This window comes from Rhipicephalus sanguineus, chromosome 2, assembly GCF_013339695.2.
Source record: "Rhipicephalus sanguineus isolate Rsan-2018 chromosome 2, BIME_Rsan_1.4, whole genome shotgun sequence".
Classification (NCBI taxonomy): domain Eukaryota; kingdom Metazoa; phylum Arthropoda; class Arachnida; order Ixodida; family Ixodidae; genus Rhipicephalus; species Rhipicephalus sanguineus.
Window position 1 is genome coordinate 40,405,922 of NC_051177.1, and position 19,627 is coordinate 40,425,548.

The window sequence follows — 19,627 nt, forward strand, 5'->3', positions numbered from 1 at the left end:
CTACTCTGCGACCGTTTGGACGGCGCTGGAGTATGAATGTCTGTAATCTGTGACGAACTGCCCGCGTTATGTGACTGTTTCTGCAAACTTAGATGGAGGATCAAGTAAGCTATACAGTGCGGTTAAGTATTTACTGCACACTGGTTGACTAACGTGAGAAGCCGTAGTCTTGCATAGCACAGAACGGCTGTGTCCTTTTAAATGCAAACGAAAAAAGTCTAAATCACTTTCCGTATTTTATTTCCGAAGTATTTTGCATTCATGCATAATAATTACGCGATATGAGCGCTCTGCGCTGGCGAAACATCACCACGAGCGTTAAAGGTGACGCCAGCGAACAGGTGCTGACTAGCGCCACAACGCTCGTAGTTTATATCCCTAGCGGCAGGAGGTATGAACTAGAACATGGGCACTGGAGAGGGAACATCTGGGCAGCTCAGGAGTACAGTACGTCGTGGTCCGAATTATCCAATTTTCCGAATTAACGAGTGTCAACGAGCCTTTATGTTCTCATTCGGAAAGCTTGGTCCAGTGGGTAAGACATCCGGATATGAGCATGGGGTCTTAGGTTCGAAACGCCGCAGCACCAGGAAATTTTACTTTGTTTATTACGGTTTATTTGTTTAGGGCTATTCGTGTTACGTGACAGAGGAAACGACTGACGGAAGGACAAAGGTTTTTTTTTTCGTTGATTCGGCATATATATGTAAAAAACGTTTACTAAAACTGAAAAAAATAAGATAGAATTGCTTACGCCTTTAATAAGTTCAAGCGCATCTTACGCGTCTCTGTCACGCCGTTTCCGGTTCTTCTACAGGTCCCCACGTTTTGGACAGCTTTCAAGCAATGTTCCAGGCTCCTACGCCGCTGTTCCTGGTACTACTGCAGGAGAGTGCATCGACAGAATGCCCATCACTCCATCGAGAAACTACATGGACGTTAGTTAACGCAAAACGGAAAGAATTCCCCGAAGTGAAGGATTCTAGTCGTGTACCACAGCACCAAAAACTACGGTGCATCCGTTATCTGACAGTGATAATAACAAGAATAAAACCCGTCGCCAAAACAGCGCCCAGATTTGTTGAATAAATTGTGTTATAATCACGGAACGTCGCATCCGAGTTCATTTTTCGTTCATCATTCATCGTCTTACTGCTGCAAACTGAAATAAAAAGAGGAACAAAAACGGGTTCCGAAAATCACTTGCAACGTTAGCTATATATCTGTAGCAAAAGCCGGTTTCCAAACACTCAGTCCCGCCGCTTGGCCTCCACGCGGTTAACCACACATAGAGCAGCACAAAATCATCAAGTGCAAAGATAATTCGATAATTTGTAGCCAAGTGACTGTCTCGTCCCGCCGAGGAAGTGATTGCGGATATAAGCGTGAGAAAACGGGGCAAAAGCATGGTTGCCTCAGCATAAATTGCGAGTGCTTCGAAACCTGTAGTTTTCACTCTCTCTGTTCTTCTTTTTTTGTGTTCTTCTTTTCGTTTTTGCCTGGTTCGGGCTGACCCGACAATTTTGCCTTAATTGCTGTCTGGGGACGAGACGCGGTCCTATACCACTGTCCCCCCGATGCTCTCTGCGGAAAATTGATGAGCTTTCTGTGAGGGCTTCCTCCCTTGGTAGCCGCTTAGTTCGCGCTTTCTATTGCAGAAATTGTCACTCGCTTCCTCTGAACGCACGCGTGGCCTCCAAGATAATTATCGGGTCGTTACAAATCGCTCGAAGAAATTTTTAATGGTGCTTTCAATGTATTTTCTAACTATTGAAAGAACTTCGTATCAATAGCCTTGAAATTAGGCGCATGCGAAAAAAAGCCTTTCTTTCTTTCTTTCTTTCTTTCTTTCTTTCTTTCTTTCTTTCTTTCTTTCTTTCTTTCTTTCTTTCTTTCTTTCTTTCTTTCTTTCTTTCTTTCTTTCTTTCTTTCTTTCTTTCTTTCTTTCTTTCTTTCTTTCTCTTTTCTTTCTTTCTTTCTTTCTTTCTTCTTTCTTTCTTTCTTTCTTTTTCTTTCTTTCTCTTCTTTCTTTTCTTTCTTTCTTTCTCTCTTTCTTTCTTTCTTTCTTTCCTCCTTTCTTTCTCTCTCTCCGTCTTTCTTTCTTTCTTTTTTCTTTCTTCCTTTCTTTCTTTCTTTCTTTCTTTCCTTCTTTCTCACTTTCTTCCTTTCTTCTTTCTTTCTTTCTTTCTTTCTTTCTCTCTCTCTCTTTCTCTTTCTTTCTTTCTTTCTTTCTTTCTTCCTTTCTTCTTATCTTTCTTTCTTTCTTTCTCTCTTTCTTTCTTTCTTTCTTTCCTCCTTTCTTTCTCTCTCTCCGTCTTTCTTTCTTTCTTTCTTTCTTTCTTTCTTTCTTTCTTCCTTCCTTCCTTCCTTTCTTTCTTTCCTTCTTTCTCACTTTCTTCCTTTCTTTCTTTCTTGTCCTCTATTGTTTGAATTCATGGAACTTTAGTTAACAGTGTGACTTGTATGTAGTTCTTTCGAATTTGATCCTCTCTTTGGTGTGCGCGGTAATCTAAACGGTGAAACTTCGTCCAAATTCATCGACACATAAGCTACCGAGGTACTTTTTGCATAGCGTCGCATTTTCTGCCAGCCTAAGAAACACCAGAATCTTCGGAATTACGTATCTGTGTATTTTCTAGTAGGGTGATTCCACGTAAGATCGAACAATCGATGGCTGGTCGACCTCTCAAATTTATTTCAAAATTTTATATATTATTGCCTGATGAGTGGAAAGAAGAGATCCGCAATTTGTTTTGCCGCCAAAAATTTTTTAGAAGCACAGGAAATCAATAATGACGAAGAGGTGGAGTGAAGCGCTCATCCGCTCTGCTGTTTTGGCCAACTTTCGTTCTGAATTGCACAAAATATATTAAAGTTAGGTAGCTGAAATTTTTTTAACTAAATATATGCATGTTTTTACCTCTGCTCAGGTATCTTTAGTTTTGATGTGTAGTGTAGATGTTTTTATAAAAAACCTCAAAATTGGCCCAGGGAACCTTATTTTCTTTACTTTGAAGGTCTTTATCTCAAAAAATCTTTGTAGCAGAGCGACAAAAATTGCGCACTACGTTCTTCGCATGCTTATCTACCACACTGTCGAATCTTACATTTATGTAACGTTTCAATAAAGAGATATGATCGGGCTAAGTTAAAGAAAACACCGGACAATGGAAACTTCTGACGACATTAAAAAAAAAAAACATTTTTTATATTTCTTACATTTTGTCCACTTATTCTCCTTCACATCAGCTTTCATAATCAAAATGCAGGCAGGATTGAATTTCTTTTTATTAAAAGGACAACAGTACCGAAAAAGGTGTTGCCGGCACTGAAGACGTTAATCCTAAAATTATTTCGTCACTGCAGCATCCCCGAGAGCGGGGCTACCGAGCAGGCGCCCGCGCACCCGAGATGCTCGTTGTAAGAGACGGCGCAGTGAGAGCTCGTTTTCGCGTCCTCAGACCGATTGAGCTCGAAACAGCAACACCTCTCGGGTGACTTGAACGCACGTGCACTGGAGCTTCGCTATTTTATCCACCCTGTGTTCGCACCGCAGCTAGGCGCTGATAACACGGCAGAGATGGAAGCAAGATGAAAACTCTATAAGGGAGCAATGAGCGCTCGCTTCACACACGCTGCTGCCAGAGAAACTGCGCTGCGCCAGTTGCGATCAGTGGAAAGCATTAACGTGGCGCTACAGTGGCAAAGCAAAATGTGGAATGTCGAAGGAAAGAAAAGCAAAACTATCGGTAACCGGATGCGCTTGCCTATCTTAGATGTCGGCAGCAGATGGCCTGAACTGGCCGCGCATTCAGAGCGCTGTTCACACTTCACTCGGCGCGGATAGTTCTTGTGCTTTGCTCTTACTCTACTCCTCCTGTGCGTCTCATGGCGAGAAGTATAGCTCGGAATGAGTGTATTGTGGAGACTACCTTTTGAAACACAAGAAGCTTAAAGGAGTACTGACACGAATTTTTAAAAATTTCGGATTGTTGTCCTAATTAAAAACACTGGTGTCGAGAAACCTAAAACGACTATTGTGGTGAATGGGAATGCATGCTATATATTTTAATTAGCGCCACCTTAAAAAGACAATTTCGGTTTAGATATCGAGGGGGTGGTTTCTCAGTGTCGTTTCATAGCAGTGTGACGTCACGGAGATACAGAAAGTCGTGACGTACTAGCAGCAAATTCGTCATCTGCTCGTGGTTCACATAAACAACGATGAGTGAATTGTCGTCCTGTGACCCTGACAGTGATTTCTACGACTTAGGTTGCATGTAGGACGCAGAACTCGCATACTCGGGGGAACTGTCTTGACTCGTCGGGATAATGTCCTTGCAGTGGACCTGGCTTACAGATGCTCAGCGACGAAAACTTCAAAGTCAAATTAAAATATTTTATACGTGTTCTCCGACTCCAGTGTGTGGACAGCGTTGACACTGCATACCAACGAAGCAAAATATGTCCCTTTTGCGATGTCTCAAAATCGTGTCAGTACTCCTTTAATTATTGCAAAGAAGCCAAAATTTCGCAGAGTTACCGACCTAGGCATATACGCTTTGAGGGAACGTTTCACGCCCGAAAGATCAGTGACTGCCAGTGAGACGGACTACTTGTGCTACGCGTGCTTTTGCTACCACTGCAATGAAAGATCTTCACAGAACGCACAGTTGAACGATGACATTCTTATGCCCCCTAAAAAAGAAATCGACGTCATTAACCAGATCACTGCGACTACCGGTGCACTTGCGTTCAAGTCACCCGAGAGGTGTTGCTGTTTCGAACTCAATCGGTCTGAGGACGTGAAAACGAGCTCTCACTGCGCCGCCGTCTCTTACATCGAGCATCTCGGGTGCGCGCGCGCCTGCTCGGTAGCCCCGCGCTCGTGGCTGCTGCAGTGACGAAATAATTTCAGAATTAACGTGTTCGGTGCCGGCGATACCTTTTTCGGTACCCTGCTGGCCTTTTAATAAAAAGAAATTCAATCCTGCCTGCATTTTATACACTTGCAGGGCAAGAAGTCGGAATTGCCAATTCTTGCCTAAGGGTATCATTGGAGGGGTCGTAACTATTAGTGGAACGACATTATGCAACATGTTTTCAATGATTATGAAAGCTGATGTGGAGGAGAATAAGTGGACAAAGTTTAAGAAATATAAAAAATGGTTTTTTTTTTTAAATGTCGTCAGAAGTTTCCATTGTCCGGTGTTTTCTTTAATTTAGCCCGATCATCTCTCTTTACTGAAACGTTACATAAATGTAAGATTCGGCAGTGTGGTAGATAAGCATGCGAAGAACGTAATGCGCAATTTTTGTCGCTCTGCTATAAAGATTTTTTGAGATAAAGACCTTCAAACTAAAGAAAATAACGTTCCCTGGGCCAATTTTGAGGTTTTTTATAAAAACATCTACATTACACATCAAAACTAAAGATACCTGAGCAGAAGCAAAAACATGCATATATTCAGTTAAAGAAATTTCAGCTACCTAACTTTAATATATTTTGTGCAATTCAGAACGAAAGTTGGCCAAAACAGCAGAGCGGATGAGCGCTTCACTCCACCTCCTCGTCATTATTGATTTCTTGTGCTTCGAAAAAATTTTTGGCGGCCAAACAAATTGCGGATCTCTTCTTTCCACTCATCAGGCAATAATATATAAAATTTTGAAATAAATTTGAGAGGTCGACCAGCCATCGATTGTTCGACCTTACGTGGAATCACCCAGTAATAGAACCCACCACCTAATACTTACGTACTGATGTTGCGCCTCAGATATGCGTAATATTTGCTCTTTGATTGACAATGTTCACAAGTATGAAAGCAGCTGCCAGTTCAAGATGGCTGGGCGTTCAGCAAGTGCTTAAACTTTGGCCGGGTGGCTAAATCGTGTGACAGACAGACAGACCGACCAAAATTTCTGCGTTCAAGTATCCCAAGAAAGACTATCATCTTTAATAATACGAAAACACAGCACTTCCTATGAGTTGTGAATGCGAAAGCTGTCCAATTGAATGCAATGTCCAAGCCAGCAAGCAGCCTGTGGTGCCAACGCTGCATGCCACCGGCATCCTGCGAGACGAGAGACCAGGGAAGCAGCAGCAGCAACCAATGCCGGCTGGCGCGCACAGCAGCCAAGCCCAGTGAGGCTGAGAGGCAGAGAGAGAAACCAACCGCGCGCCACGGCGTCTGGATAGCAGGCCTGCGCACTCCGTTTTAGAGGCGAAGCTCCTTAAAGCGGCACCCGTTCGTCCCTCGTAGTAGTGCGTAACCAGTCGTAACGCTAGTACCAGATCTTGACCTCCAAGGTGGTGCCGGTGGGAGATTTTTCCTGTGCGTTGTTGAACAACAAAAAATTCGCAGCGTGCGCGTTAACTAAAAGCCGAATTCTTCTGTCTCTCATTCCCCATTAGCAGCCATTGGCATGTTCCAGTAGGAAACGTTAGTAGAAGTAGAAGTGTAAGTGTTAGCTAAAAGCCGACTTCTTCTGTCTCTCATTCCCATTAGCAGCCAGTGTTTTCCTCCAAGGTAGTGCCTGTTGAGATTTCTCCTGTGCGTGATTAAACAATAAAAATTTTGTTCAAAACGCCGTTGATTGATGAAATAAACCAACGAAAGACGTCAGACGTTTTCTAAAAGCAAAACGAAAAAACGCCAGATGTTTCTAAAGCAAAACGAAAAGACTCCAGCTGCTTAACGAAAGACGCCAGATGTTTTCTAAAGCAATGGTTTTCTAAACAATGAAAATTCACAGCGTACATGTAAAATTAAAGTGAGCTGCAAGTCGTCATAACTCATCGAACCTTTAGTATAAACGCGCCCGATCTCACGTCGGTGATAATGTCCTGGGCAGAATTCACGGAAGATTCACGGTTTACCGATGAACCTCCGCAGCTTCGCCCACTCATCATCATTCACTCCGTAGATATGCTGTGATTTTTTGTGCCATCATTGTCCTTACACCGAAATTTAGATTGCCGATCTCGGCGGGATGAAAGCTCTGACGTCAAAATTTCGTTCCGAGTAGCATGATGTCGTAAAGAAGAGTGCAGAGGCGTGCTACATAGAAGGCTTTGGTTTAGCCCAGTGGGTAAGAAACTCGGCTTCTGAGCGTGAGGTCTTGGGCTCGCTACCGCCAATTTTTTTCTTTGCGAATTTATTCGGGTCTTTATGCATTACTTTTCCTTATAATGGTTACCGAAACGGAGTTCAAAAGTCAAGCGAGAGATTGCATGGACGAGGAACACGCGGTACTCGAGAGAGAGAAAGAGAGGACGGCAGCGAGGCTACAACCAGATGGTAGTTTCCGGTATGCTACCCCGCAATGGGGTGGGAAAACATGGCATTAGAGAGAGATAGAGAGAGAGACATAAAATAAATAAGACCAAAGACACGACCGCACACACACGAGAGCGTTTCACTCAGAGTCGTTCAGACAGGCCAGAAGGTCCAGGAAGCCCAGTAGTGTTTGTACGGCCTTCTTCTGCGACGTTAAGTCTGCACGATGGCGTAGTATTCTTTCCTCTGACCGAGGCTGGTGAACTTTCGGTAGCGAGTGTGACGTGGCGAAACATCGATGTCCTCTCCCCTTCGCGAAAAACCTGGTGCGCCAGCGTAGAAGCAGAGATGGGCGCCCTATCCTTCCACAAACGCGCATTCCTTCCTCAATCTTCTTTCAGATTATTTTTATCGCCGGCCTTGCGCACTCCTATGGTTAAGATAGAGTCCTTTCCTGAAAGCGTGGATGTGTTGCGTGGTCGTTAAGACACACACATTTAAAGCGTGGGAGCCCGAGTTCGAAACCCAGCGCCATCATGAAGCGTTTCTTTTCTTATATATATATATATATATATACTGAGACGGACGGACACATAGTATTCTCGTTGTTTCGGCATAGAAATACATAAAATCCAAGCGGAACCTCTTTTAGTATTCGCATCAGCAATCCGTAAGCAAAACGTTTGTTGGAAACTACAGTTGCGGCCTTCTCTGAAACCTTCTTTGTGAACTTTACAAAGACTGCATTGCAAAGATAGCGCCACAAAGACGGCATTTCATCCATAATGTTCCAACTAGCTCATACACGAGGTCTTCTGTTTGCTAAAACGCGTGTTTGACATTGTTTTCCCAAAGTTGGCTGTTTCTTAAAGTGTAGAACATAATATATAGGCTTTACATGTTGTCCTGGAGGGGTCTTTTATTAGACCGTCGCGAAATATTTCAACAAAGCCTTCATATAATATTTTTTACAATTTTCGTATTTCTGCAATAACGCAGTCGCATGGTTCAGATATATTCGCGGTGTCGCACACTGGTGTTTAGCCCAGTGGGTGACACACCAGTCTTCGGAGCGTAAGGCCATAGGTTCGAATCCCAACCCCGATAAGTATTTATTTTTATTTCTCTATAACAGTTCGACCTACCTGACAGAGGGACGCACGGACAGACACAGCATCTCGAACAATGAGCCTAGAAATTTGATAGTACTCTGTTATGTTTATATTTAGCAGAAAATAAGCTACCTGAAAGGTGTGCTACTTGTGATAGATTGATCGTGGACGTTTATGTTATAAACATCGCAACAACGCAGTGAACCTCCTCAGCGTAACAAAATTATGTGATAATGAGCACTCTTGTGTTAATGAAGGAAACCTCTGCATGCCTCCTTGCTTGGTATTTCTGGTTTGGTGCACCCGTTGGTCAGTTCCACCAGGAAAATACAGAGTATCTCCGCACTATCTCCAGGGTCGCCACGCTCCAGCAGCCTTCGCAAATCGACAACCGGCGTTCGGCAGTCTCGCAAGGTCTTGCAAAGCTTCGCCAGGATTTTGTTTCAGCTTAGAAAAACAATCCACGATATACGATTCTGTTAAAAACAGAGTACCTCAATGTCAAGTAAGCGATAATGAGCACAGCTCCTTTAACTTTAATCAAGGAAACCTCTACATGCCTCCTCTCTTTATGTTTTCGGAAAGGTGCGCTTGCTTAGAAGGTTCTCTTGTATTTACAATGGAGCCTTCCGAGCTAAGGAATCCCCTGGTACGTTTGCTTTACCGCCATTGATGTCGAAAATGAGTCGAAAAAGTTGAGGCCTTTATCACCCACGATAAGGCTCAACTTTTGCCTGACGTCACGAGTTGCAGCGAGGCACCTACAATGCGTGTGAGAGCTACCTCGCGAGCTAAATATTCCTCTGGTGCATTGGCTTCACTGCAATAGACATCGAAAAGCGGTCGAAAAAGTTGGGGCCCTTATCACCCACGATAAGGCTCAACTTTTGTCTGACGTCACGAGTTGCAGCGATGCACCTACTATGTGTGTAAAAGCTACCTTGCGAGCTAAATATTTCTCTGGTGCGTTGGCTTTACTGCAATAGATGTAATCTAATAGCCTTTGGAAGTCTGGAATTTTTTTATTTTTTAATGTTACGACGTATTTTCATAAAACGTTTTGTGGGGCTATATTCGACCTGAAAGGTAAGCCTTTGGAAATCTCGAATTTTTTCTATTTTAACAGCGGAGCTGTTAATTGCTTCTAAGGCGCGATAGAACACAAACACAAGAAAGGACACGTGGACAGAGAATCCTTTGTTGTGATTGTGTTCTCTCGCGCCTTAAAAGCAATTATGAAAGTTTACCAACTCGCCCAACAAAAAGTTCTATGAAGTCGTTTAAGACGGGCGTAAGGTATAATCCGTGACTGCAAAAAACCAAACGATAACATCTGGAGTTTAACATCCGAGTACCATGATATGATTATGAGGGACGCCGTAGGGGAGGGCTCTGGAAAATTCGACCACCTGGGGTTATTTAACGTGCACCTAAATCTAAGTACACGGGCCTCAAACATTTTCGCTTCCATCGAAAATGCAGCCGCCGCGGCCGGGATTCGATCCCGTGACCTTCGGGTCAGCAGTCGAGCGTCATAACCACTAGACCACCGTAGAGCGGCGAGAAAACCGAACGAGTATGTGTCACAAAAAGAAAAAAAAAATCTTGGGTTAGAGCGGAAATCGAGCCCAGGCCTCCTGCTTGGCACGCAGATGTTCTACCACAGAGCCACGCCAAAGCCTTACGATGTGTTAAAAAAAAAAAAAGCCTTCAATACATAGTGGGTATACGTCACAGAAAAAAAAATAACTTGGTTTGGAGCGTCCAACGAACGTCTGCGCGGCAGAAAGGTGTTCTACCACAGAACCACGCCAGCGTTATCACTGTTCCGGAACAAAAAGCATCAACATAGCCGGTATATGTCACAGGAAAAAAACCCATGGGTTCGAGCGTGGAGGGAACCCAGACCACCCTTGTGACACGCAGGTGTTCTACCACAGAGCCACGCCAGCCCTTGACGCTCCTTCGGGAAAACAAGTTTCAATATGTAGTGGGTATACGCCACAGAAAAAAAATAAACCTTGGGTTCGAGCAGAAATCAAACCCAGGGGTATGCGTCGCACGCAGGTGTTCTACCACAGAGCCACACCAGCGCTCGCCGCTGCTTTAAAAAGAGCTTCAACAGATGGTGGGTATCATCATCATCATCAACCTGTCTACGCCCACTGCAGGGCAAAGGCCTCTCCCATGTTCCGCCAATCAACCCGGTCCTGTGCTTTCTGCTGACACGTTATACCTACAAACTTCTTTATCTCATCTACCCACCTAATTTTCTGTCTCCCCCTCACGCGTTTGCCATCTCTTGGAATCCAGTCAGTTACCCTTAATGACCACCGGTTATCCTGCCGACGTGCTACGTGCCCGGCCCATATCCATTTCTTCTTAATTTCAACTATGATGTCCTTAACCCCCGTTTGTTCCCTGACCTACTCTGTTCTCTTCCTGTCTCTTAAGGTTACACCTATCATTTTCCTGGTGGGTATACGCCACAGAAAAAAAATCACAGCATATCCACGGAGTGAATGATGATGAGTGGGCGAAGCTGCGGAGGTTCATCGGTAAACCGTGAATCTTCCGTGAATTCTGCCCAGTACATCATCACCGACGTGAGATCGGGCGCGTTTATACTAAAGGTTCTATGAGTTATGACGACTTGCAGCTCACTTTAATTTTACATGTACGCTGTGAATTTTCATTGTTTAGAAAACCATTGCTTTAGAAAACATCTGGCGTCTTTTCGTTTTGCTTTAGAAACATTTGGCGTTCTTTCGTTTTGCTTTTACAAAACATCTCGCGTCTTTCGTTGGTTTATTTCATCAATCAACGGCGCTTTGAACAAAATTTTTATTGTTTAATCACGCACAGGAGAAATCTCACCAGGCACTACCTTGGAGGTAAACAATGGCTGCTAATGGGAATGAGAGACAGAAGAAGTCGGCTTTTAGCTAACACTTACACTTCTACGTCTACTAACGTTTCCTACTGGAACATGCCAATGGCTGCTAATGGGGAATGAGAGACAGAAGAATTCGGCTTTTCGTTAACGCGCACGCTGCGAATTTTTTATTGTTCAACAACGCACAGGAAAAATCTCCCACCGACACCACCTTGGAGGTCAAAGCGTAAGACTGGTTACGCACTACGACAACTACGACTACGACTACGACTACGAGGGACGAACGGGTGCCGCCTTAAGGAGCTTCGCCCCTAAAAATTCGGCAGATCCCACGCACTGTGGGAATCGATCTAATGCGAAGCAGCCAGCAAATAGCTGCATACATCGCCTTGTTTGTCTTTGAGCCAAATGAAATCATTCATGCCATGGCATCTAGTCCACCATATATCGCATGTTTGCCATGCACGCATGCATGCACAATCTAGTGTACACCATGCCAATGAAACGCATATTCTGGTATATAAATGCATGACCTGTCGTTTATGTTCATCACGCACTCGTGTCATGCCATACCAATTTTGGTATATATCACGTTAACAAAACGGCCGGAAGCGCACCATGACAGTGGCATGTAAATCGTACCGTACATGACATGCATAACATGATTCGCATGTTAAGACCTCTCATTTATGTTCGTCATACAGTCACATCGCGCAATACCAATTTTGACGTATATCAAAGGAGCAAAATGGCCGTGAGTGCACCATGAGTAGAGCATGTAAATCATGCCATACATGACATGAATATTATGGTTTTTCCTGTTACCACCTGTCACTAATGTTCATCATACAGTCACGTCGCGCAATACCAGTTTTGGTGTATATCAAGCTATCGAAACGGCCGCGAATGCACCAAGAGCGTGGCATGTAAGTCATGACATACATGGCATGTATGTCATAGTTTTCATGTTACCACCTGTTATTCATGTTCTTCATACAGTCACATCGCGCAATACCAATTTTGGTGCATATCAATCTAGCGAAACGGCCACGAGTGCGCCATGAGCATGGCATGTAAATCATGACGTACATTTCATGCATGTCATGATTATCATGTTACCACCTTTCATTTACGTTCGTCATACAGTCGCATCGCGCAATACCAATTCTGGTGTGTCAAGCAAGCGAAACGGCACGAGTGCGTCATGAGCATTACATGTAAATCATGTCGTGCATGTCATGCATGTCATGATTTTCATGTTACGACGTCTCATTTACCGTCGTCGTACAGTCGCTTCGCGCAATAGCAATTTTGGTGTACATCGAGCTAGCGAAGCGGCCGCGAATGCATCATGAGCGTGGCAATTAAATCATGACATACATGACATGCATGTCATGGTTTTCATTTTACCAAATGTCATTCATGTTCTTCATACAGTCACATCGCGCAGTACCAATTTTGGTGTATATAAATCTACTGAAACTGCCGCTAGCGCATCATGAGCGTGGCATGTAAATCAGGTGGTACATGACTTGCATGTCATGATTTTCATGTTACCACGTCTCACTTACGTTCGTCATACAGTCGTGTCGCATAACACCAATTTTGGTGAATATCACGCAAGCGAAACGGACGCGAATGCACCATGAGCGTGGCATGAAAATCATGACATACATGTCATGGATGTCATGGTTTTCGTGCTACCACCTGTTATTCATGTTCTTCATAAAGTCACATCGCACAATACCAATTTTTGTGTATATCAATCTAGCGAAACGGCCGCGAGTGCGCCATGAGCGTGGCATGTAAATCATGTCATACATGACATGCATACCATGATTTTCATCTTTCCACGTGTCAGTTATGTTCGTCATACAGAAATGTCTCGTCATACCAGTTTTCGTATGTATCCATTCATTTAAACGGCCGCGAGCGCCCCGAGACCATGTCATGTAAATCATGCTGCACATGACATGCGCGTCATGATTTGCATGTTAGGACCTGTCATTATGTTCGTCATGAACTCTTGTCACGCCGTACCAATTTTGGTATATATGAAATTAACGGAATGGCCGCAAGAGCCCAAAGGCCGTGGAATGTAAATCATGCTGTTCATGACATGCGTGTCATGATTTTCATGATATAACCTGTCATTTATGTTCGTGATAAGGCCATGTTATGACACACCAATTTTGGTATACATCCGATTAAAGGAATGGCCAGGGAGCCCAAAGGCCGTGGAATGTAAATCATGCTGTTCATGACATGCGTGTCATGTTTTTCATGATATGACCTGTCATTTATGTTCGTAATAAGGCCATGTTATGACACACCAATTTTGGTATACATCCGATTAACGAAACGGCCAGGAGAGCACAAAGTCGTAGGCGGCTAGATAGATAGATAGATAGATAGATAGATAGATAGATAGATAGATAGATAGATAGATAGATAGATAGATAGATAGATAGATAGATAGATAGATAGATAGATAGATAGATAGATAGATAGATAGATAGATAGATAGATAGATAGATAGATAGATACGCTCAAAGTCGCAGAAGTTCGCTAAATAATGCTTCGCATTTAAAATTGCACCATCTCCCACTAGAGAGAACCATGAGGGGATGCGAAGCTGCGCACGAGCCGACTTAAAGTTCCGTGATTGCTGAGAGAGTGTAAGGTGGAGAGGCCACAGCGTCTTACCCAGCCCCTTACACAGGCCCAAACGCGCTAGCGCGCACCAGCACACATGGTTCTATGGGGGAGAGGCCACATCGTCTTACCCAGCGTCTCACCCACAGCGTCTTACCCAGACACACAGGCCCGAACGCGCCAGCGCGTGCCAGCACACATGGTTCCCGAGCGGACGATCGACAATAGAAGGGCGGACATAACCCCGAGCAAAAGCTGCTTCGCATCTAAAAAAACCTCGGTCTGGAGCATCGATCAAACCCAGACCATCTAGCAGGTGTTCTACCACAGAGCCACGCCAGCGCTAGACGTTGTTTCGGAAAAAAGCATCAATGCATACTCGTTATATGCCACAGAAAATAAAAAAAACAAAGAAAAGCACGTGGCTTCGAGCGGGAATCGAACCAAGGCCGTCTGAACAGCACGCAGGTGTTCGACCACAGAGCCATGCCAGCGCTTGACACTGCTTCGGAAAAACAGCTTCAATACATAGTGGGTATAAGCCGCAGATAAAAAAAACTTGGAAGAGGCTTGAGCTTCGCTTTCAAGAATAGAACGCGATAGCGTAATCGGACCGTGTTCGTACGCCTTCCCAATCGCTAGCCATGCGCTGGCTCCTATATCCATGCATGCGGCTCGACATACCACAGAAAGTGTGCCCTTGGATCCTTTGCGCCGTCTCCCGGGTTTTCTGTCAAGCCGCTGAAAATCCTCTGAGATTTGCATACCACCAATGCTAAATGGTGTATATAAATAGCGCGCCGTTGGCATGTGCCATGTAGCGAGCGGTCGCAGATTCGAATCCTCGATCACACTCGAACCGAAGATTTTTGTTATGATTTCTTTATTTGCATCCACCTAGAGTTTTTGCTCACGGACAATCCACTGATTTTTCGTTCACAACCAAAGGCGCCGACGCCGTCGACACCGGAATTTCTGCGAAACGAGCTCTTTAACGCTGTCAAGTTAAATAACCTTGGTTTGAAGCATGTAACGAACACAGATCATTTGCTGCGCGGGAGGCAGGTCTTGAGCTCTAATCGCAAAGTTGGCGTAGAAGCCATAGACAGCAGGATCGCTGCAGCGGTCGCGTTGGTTAAAGGAGTGAGCCAGCCTTTCTTCCTATAACATTTCAAAGGGTAGCAAACCGGATGCTACAATTCTGGTTGACCTCCCTGCCTTTCTCTCATTTTATTACCTCTCTCTCTCTCTCTCAATTTGTTGCCATCGCATTAACTATTCCACTCTTTCTCACAGTGACTACTATACAGCCTGCAAGATCTGTGGCCCTTTTGTCTAATTACTAAGCCAGTTGGTGCAATTGGGGTTTCGTTGAAATTTTTGTAGCGTTAGCTGCACTGGCCTAGCCGAGCCAGTTTCGCGTGGCTCCTCAAGAACCGGGCTCCGCATGCGCGAGGATCAGTGATGTCACGCACCGGAGCAGGCACATCCCGTGCACTCCGCCGCCGCCGGCCTCCGCTTTCCAGAGGAGTGACGTCGTAGCCATGGCAGACGTATTGGCGCCGGCGCGCGCGCAGCTATTCGCCTTCGCTGTTCAGTCGCCGTCTGACACTGCGCTGGAGCCGCTTGATAGCGCCTCTGATTGGCGTTTGCCAGTGTGATATAGCCATGGAAAAGGAGAGCGCAAATGCTGCTCAACGGCGCAGAAGAGCGGAGAAGCTTAACTCATCGGATCCCGAAGCAGTTGCCTGGTAAAATAAATATACATGCGCCACATAATACGTACACCGTGTGTGTGTCATTGGAGTAGCAGTAAGCATGATAATCAAGCTAATCCTAGGCAATCTGGAAAGCTAAGAATAATCAGCTGAACCTTTGCTAACGCTACGTTATTCTGGCATAGCCGAGCTAAGCCAGTGCAACATTTTTTTTGGTCGTGAGAAGGCATGTGGAAAGGATGGCTAGTGAGCATTAGGAGAATGAGAGTGAGTTATAATGTCGTAGGAAAAGAGTGATGGCTTGGAAGGAGAAGAGTGAGGAGAGTGCGTCAGGCGTAAATGTAATCAGGCCAGCAGGATTGAAAAGCAGACATTGACCCTCCCCAAACCTCTTGATCCGAACCAGCGAACGCGCGTAATTCGAGACGCCTCGTCACCTCCGCGAACGGTGTAGGACAGCACCACATTTTTCTTGTGATGTGCACTGACGCCTCTAAGCTTCGGCGAAGCTTGAAGTCGCATCGTTGTTATATTACAAAGCCCTGTGGAGCAACTAGTGTTGTTCCGCAGGGCTTACACGGTGGCGTGTCTGCCTTTATACTGCGGCGTTTGTTGTTTCTTCTCAATGTACTCTCTGTTCAACGTCCTCTGGAAGTATTCAGATAAGAGGTCTTTCCCTTCGCTGCGACATTAAACCCCAAGGCTGTGGAGGCTGCTTGCTGTGCATATATACCGGTTCTTTTGAGAACGGCCACTGGTCTTTTGCCTTGCGCATTTTATCTGTGTCCTTCGTGTGCCATGTATCGCCTCGTAGTCTCTCTTATTCCACCGCTTTCAGAAGGCATCTCCTGCCTTACTGAAAGCATTGGTGGAAGATTACGTTAGGCTTGTGTGCTCAATTGCTCTTCAAGCGCTTATCTGATCTGTATTTCCATTCAGTACACAAATGTAAAATTCAATTCAAATGTTCATAATAAAACAGTCTGCCGTACGTACCTGTTCATTTTTCCCTATAGAACTTCGACGGGCCTAAAACTTTTGTCACTCTATTTTAACACCGAAGTGTTTTAAGCTTGGGTCCGCGAATATTTGATGTTATTTCCCTCAGGGAACTGACGTCAATAAAGGGGCACGCAGGGTGCTCAGAAAGCAACGCAGAAAAAAAATTTCTTTAGCCGACCAGGGTATCTAACCGTCGACTCCATGGCTTTCGAGAACATGAGCCTCATACGCTGACCACTACGACAGAAGTGCGATCGGAATTCTCAGTGCAAATGCGCCATATATGCTGCCTATCTAATCCTTCCACCCTTACCCTACTTTGGCAGGGATGGCGCCACCATCTGAAACGGGGCTACATCGCAACGTACGAGGTAAAAAAAATTGAAGGACACTTTGTAAATTCCAAAGTGTGTTCGGCGAAAGCCTGTGGCCATTCGAACGACTATGTCATGGTATCGGGGGAATCCACATTCTTGGGGCGCTTCTCCAAACCGCTTGTCGCGGAGTCACCGGGCCGCTTGGGAGCCATCCGACTAACTCGACTGCTGCAACGAGACGTCTGACGAAGGAGCGTTGCCGTTGCCGCGCGCGCCGTTGTGCCGTCACGTGATTGCTGAGAGAGTGTGAGAGGAAGGGGCTACAGCTAGCATCGTTCCAGGGCGCGGACGGACAGACGACAGTCACCGCAAGTATGAGACAATAAAGGCTTTCGCCTTAAATGTACTACGCCGCAACCGTGACCTCCACGATTAGCCCCGGCAGCACGCCGCTGGAGTTAATCGCAGAGACCACGCTGCAGGAGCGTCTCGGTGCGGCGCGGCGCAGTCATTCCTGCGTAGAACCGTGGCCTCGCTATTATCTCCAGCAAAGAGCAACGGCGCATTGCCGGAGCTGATTGCGGAGGCCGCGGTTGAATCATCGAGACGCGCGAGCGGGAAGCACAATGCTTTCACACGTTCGAGGCGCGCACTACAAACTGTGCTTCTCGCATTGGTGATTTTGAGTGCATTGCAACATACCGCTCGACGAATGCGACCACGGAGTCGGACCAAAATCCTCGGCCCAGATGTGGCGGTGGGTGTCAACATGGGTTCATGCACGTCGAAGTTTTATGCCGGCCCAATAGCGATACACACTGTGCAAGTTGTATTTATGGGCGTGGAAGACAGCTGTAACTGCTTCTACGGAGACACGTTTACCTTTCGTGTTATAACCGATTCCCATGAAAGAGAGAAACAGCCATTTTTCTGACTTACTTGCGTACTGTCCCAAAATGGAGCTTCATTGACTGAGACTGGCCGACCGACCGAATGAATGTGTTGCCGATACATCTATCAAAATGCTAACCATTTATTTATTTATTTATTTATTTATTTATTTATTTATTTATTTATTTATTTATTTATTTATTTATTTATTTATATTGGTGCTCTAAAACAATGAAGGCATTATGAGGCACCGTAAATCGGAGGTTTCAGTAGCAACATTGAAGAAATGAAATTTTCGCCCTTACAAAGCTCGAAGAGAGAGCACCGCTGCTTAACTCCTCATTTCAATGTGACCCCCGCGGTCAGTATTCGAACCCCCCACGATTCTGTAAACTGCAGTAGAGCGCCACAGTAATGGCGCCACTGTTGAAGTAGCATTTGAAGCGTTGCGTTGTTTGCGTTGACATCAAACAGTCCCTGCTGTAAATATAGTAAGCGAATCGGGAAAAACAAATTCTTTACAAGACTGATTTTCTTATAATAAACTAAATATAGACCTCTCTTGTTGATCTTTGCTGTCATGTAGACTGCCCTTCGCGATGCTTTTCTGCGCTTTTGTCGGTGAACTAAGGCAACAAGGAAAAAAACATACATCGATAAACAAAAACTTCGCAAGCCTTTAAGTCCAGAACACGACGCACTGTCGAGTTTTCGTAACAAACCTGGGCAACACTGACAAGATCCAAATGTCACAAGTAACAACGAAGTCGGAAATGCCTACTCCCATCGCACGCCAAAAAATGAAACGAAAAATCTCGAAAACGGCTTGGAAAAATGGGAAAAACTAAAACGTTGATGTCAACGGAACACGGAGGACGAATGGTGTCTTGCCGGCGAAGTTTGAAAGCAGAGTTGCAAGTGAGGATCCAATATTGAACCTGAAGGAGAGAGCAGGCATGACACAATACCAACCTGTTTCCCGGTACCCTTGTCTTTGTTTCCTTCTTTCTCTTCCTCTAGTTCTCTTTTTTTTTCTGCCAGAAGTAGGAGCTGGAATGAAACAGCTGTCTCTGTCCCGAGGAAGCACAGCCGGTGCTAGTCCAGATGTTGGTCCAGCTGTGTGTCTTCTTATCTTCTGTCCATTCCTGTGCTTTCCGCATAAAACATTTCTGTATTTTGTTTAACCAACGAACACTATTTTCAAGTCAGCCAGAGGTCTGCTGTGTTTGCTAACCTTATCTAGAAGAAGGGTGAAACAAACACTGCAGATATAAACGTAGAAAAGACCGAGATGTGACATTAAACAAACGCCAATGCGACGGCGGAAACACGCCGATGCATTGGAGTGGGCTGCTCATCGTTATTGGTAGGAGGCATGGTCGAAGGAGTTCGCACGGTACGCGGTCGGACTCGTCGCGCTGGTCGTGTTGCATGTGCGTAGTTTTTTCACGCCTACAACTGTTGGTGCCAAAAGAATGGCATACGTTGATTACATTTCTGTGGATGACACCATTCTCAGCTCCGCGGTTCTGTCCGTCGTGCTAAACCGGGGCTGAGTGCGTCAATTCTTGCGCCAGTGACGAAGTTTAGAAGTTGGTGGAGCAGTGATTATTTTCTTCCGCAATCGCGACAGCGCTATATTTTCCCTCGGAGACGTCAGCGCATCCGGTGACAATCTCGCAAATGTATCGCCAAAAGTTATCGCCTGACAGGTATCGGCCGTGCTGGCACTAGATTAAAAGGATATGACACTGCA